Below are 4,102 nucleotides of genomic sequence, written 5' to 3' on the forward strand. Positions count from 1 at the left end.
ATTTGATCTCTGGTTCCTCTGCCTTTTCTAAATCCAGCTTGAACATCTGGAAAGTACGTACAGTTCCATGTCTTGGCTATTGTAAGTTGTGCTGCTATGAGCATTGGGGTGCATATATCTTTTTTAATTAGAGTTTTCTCCCATGCCAAGGAATGGGGTTTCAAGATTGTGTAGTAACTCTATCTTTAGTTTTTAAAGCAACCTCCATACTGATTTCCATACTGGCTGCTCCAACTAACATTCCCACCAACAACGTAGGAGGGTTCCTTTTTCTCCACAGCCTTTCCAGCATTTATTATCTGTAGACTTTTAAATGACAGCCATTCTGACTGTTGTGAGGTGATACTTCACTGTAATTCTGATTTGGATTTCTCTAATGATTGATGATATTGAGCATCTTTTCTTGTGCCTGTTGGCCATTAGTTAGTGACTTTGAAAGGCACTTTTATTTGAGAATCAACTTGGCATTATAGGATACTGACATGAAAATATAAGCACATTTTCTAGCATTATTTTCACTTTTAGGTAAAGGCTGCTACTAAAATAATTTCACAATGAACTAAAGGTTACACGGGGCCAATTTCTTTATTGGAAATACCTTGTGAAAAGATGTTAGTGTCCTATTGTTTCTCCAGAAAGTTTTTCTTTTCTAATCAGCCTCTTCATAGCCCTCTTGAACTCCTTATTTCTCAGTGTATAGATCAGACAGAGGATGAGATGGCTGGATGGCATCACTGACTCGATGGACATGAGTTTGAGTGAACTCCAGGAGTTGGTGAAGGACAGGGAGGCCTGTTGTGCTGTGATTCATGGGGTTGCAAAGAGTAGGACATGACTGAGCAACTGAACTGAACTGAACTGAACTGATAGAGCAGTGGGTTCAAGCTGTGAGTAACAATAGAGTAAAAGATACTGAGTAGTTTACCCTCATCCTGAGATGGACTGTTTCCTGGTTGTATGTACATGTAGATAACAGTCCCATAGAAGATGGATACCACAATGAGATGGGAGGAACAGGTCCCAAATGCTTTTTGTCTCCCTGCTGCACACTTGATCTTGAGCACAGCTACAGCAATGAAGCTGTATGAAACCAGAATGAGAAGAAGTGGTGGGAGGAAAATGAAAAAACACGATGCAAATAACATTTCTTCCATGACTTTGGTGTCCACACATGCAACTTTGACCATTGCAGATATCTCACAGAAATAGTGATCCAGGTGGTTTTCACATCGAGGAAGACTCATAGCATAGGGAGAGAGGATCATGCAATTAATGATAGCAATTATCCAGGTCATGGTCACTAGGCCTCGACAGAGTTAAGGGTTCATTATTGTCATATAATGTAGAGGCTTGCAGACAGCATTGAATCTGTCATAGGATATCACAGCCAGGAGCAAACATTCAACTGTGCATAATGTCACATCAGTGAAAAGATGAAAGGCACAACCACCGAAAGAGATTTTTTTGTCTTTACCCCAAACATTGACCAACATCTGTGAGACTATATTTGTGGTATAACAGAGATCCAAGATGACCAAATTTCTGAGGAAGAAGTACATAGGAATTTGGAGATGTTCATCTAGTAATGGCAGCAGGATGATGGCAATATTTCCTATCAAGGCAATAGTGTAGAAGAAAAAGACAACCCCATAGATAATCATCTCCAGTTGAGGCCACCCAGGAAACCAAAGTAGCTATCATTGATTATTTTTTCTTATTTTCTTGATATCAATTGTGAAAATAAAATATTAAGTATTAGAAGTCATAGTGAGTATGTTTTTAAACAGTATTGCAGATATATATTGCTAAGATAAACATCACACAATTAAAAAATTAGTATTTAAATCTCATAATTATTCTAAATTTCCTGTTTATCCAATTTGATATACAAGGGCAATTTGCCTCCAGCGTTTATACTCTCAATTACTTTGTCTCCTTCTGTGTCAAGGCAAAAAACTGCAGAAGTCTCAGAAGAAAATCCTGAGAAAAATGGTTGAATGAAGCCAGATGGACTTCCCTTTACAAATCAGGATGCTGGAAAGGGGGTTGGGAATCAGCAAGAAATTATTGTCTCCTTCATCCAAGGGTTCATAGAAAATGAAGGTTTTATAACTCTTATTCCTTTTCTTAGTTAAGCTGCAAAGGTTCAATCCTGCTATCCATTTTCACTCTGCTATATAAATCTTCTGATCTTATATTTTAAAATGCAAGTTTTTCTTTCAACTAAAAACTTGTATTCCAATCATTATTTTCCTTTTTCCACTCCTCCTCAGAAACAGCATTCTCCCTCTTTCATTGCAGATACCATATTTTTCATCTGTGTTTTTTATTCCAAATTCTATCATTTCCTATGGAGTGATGCTTTTAAATGGACCCATTTCTTAGTTTTATGTTCAATCATTAATATTCACAAATGACTATGTGACTATATGAATTGTCCATATCCTATCCCTCATCTTACAGAAGCTCCGGTTCTTATGCATTTAAAATGTTAAACCGCTTCAAGAGGGGGGAAATTGTGTTATTTTTATGTTCATATCCCTAGTGACTTTTCTCAGATTTAGCACAGAAAAAAAATCTGTAAACATTTGATGTTGGTCCAAAGAGACTTTGATGACCACATGTGGATGTTTGTTTTCCTATCTAACAAAATTAGTGTCTTTTTACAAATGCATTTCTACTAAGAAAATGTCTGTCGAGCACACTTATGGGTTCTTAGTTTCTAAACCAGTGGTCTTTTCTAAATTATTTGTCTACTTGAATTCTCTATGGCAGGTTAATGCCTTCTATATCAGACCTGCCCTTTGCCTTCAGAAATAATTCTCTTCAATTTTTCACTAGCATTTGCCCCAGTGCAATTTCCACTCTTTCCCTCCTTTCTTCCTGCATTTATAAACAACATTCTCTAATGGAATCCCCTTCCCCCATATTTCCTCTGCCTCTATGACTTAAGTTACTAATTCTGCACACATAACTAAGAATTCTATTTTTTATGGCCCCTTCATCTTTTGCAGCTTCAAATTTACAAATTTAGCTAATCTGTGGGGATTTCCACTGGATTTTACTCCCATATCAAGCAATATGCAAAATTGAATTCATTCTGTTTTAAATCTTAAAACAAAAGCTTTTTATCCATATAGCTGCCTCATAAGGTATCTCCTAGGTTCTTAACAAATGTTTGTTAAAATGAATTTATGAATTTGGGGGATAGAAATTAAAAACACAAATACCCATTTTCATGTGAAATCAATTAGGATTTAATATACATCTCAAACTTTGAAGAAAAGAAAATTGGTATAAAAGCCAGAAGCTTTTATGCAAATTCTTTAAATTGGAAATGTTATCAAATGTTTTTAAAACAGCATAATTTTTCTCCCCATTTACCCTAATTAAGCTTAGTGAGATTTTCTGTGGTGGTGATTTAACCAAGGACTTTCTGGAGGAGAAAAATCCAACTCTTCTAAAGTAGGAAAAGTTTCTTTCTCTCTTTCTCTAAATAAGACTGAATATGTAATTCTTCATTACATGCTGCTGCTACTGCTGCTAAGTCGCTTCAGTTGTGTCCGACTCTATGCGACCACATAGACGGCAGCCCACTAGGCTCCTCTGTCCCTGGGATTCTCCAGGCAAGAACACTGGAGTCGGTTGCCATTTCCTTCTCCAGTGCATGAAAGTGAAAACTGAAAGTGAAGTCGCTCAGTCGTGTCCGACTCTTAGCGACCCCATGGACTGCAGCCCACCAGGCTCCTCCGTCCATGGGATTTTCCAGGCAAGAGTACTGGAGTGGGGTGCCATCACCTTCTCCATCTTCATTACATAGTTCATACAATTTCCTCCCACTTGCCATTGAGATCCTACGTGATAGCGGCAGGAGGCAGCCACTGCCTGTCATCTTTCGAAGTTCATGTACCCATTCAAGAAGAATCTTCCCATTATGCATTTCAGAGAAAAAAACATCTTCAGTGTGAAAGATAACAAGTAGCTTTCCCTAATCAGCCAAGATAAAATTTGTTGAGTCTGGAAAGACCTTGGGGACATTGGGTTACTCATTAGCAATTAAATGTGTATTGTATAATTATCCAAGGAAGAAGATCATTAAAAA

At 37.4% G+C, this 4,102-nt stretch overlaps 1 pseudogene; it reads right to left on the reverse strand.

Moving 5' to 3' along the window:
- Positions 1-612: 612 nt before the first annotated feature.
- LOC123328015 lies at positions 613-3,892 on the reverse strand (annotated as a pseudogene).
- Between the last annotated feature and the right edge of the window lie 210 nt (positions 3,893-4,102).

This window comes from Bubalus bubalis, chromosome 2, assembly GCF_019923935.1.
Source record: "Bubalus bubalis isolate 160015118507 breed Murrah chromosome 2, NDDB_SH_1, whole genome shotgun sequence".
NCBI lineage: Eukaryota > Metazoa > Chordata > Mammalia > Artiodactyla > Bovidae > Bubalus > Bubalus bubalis.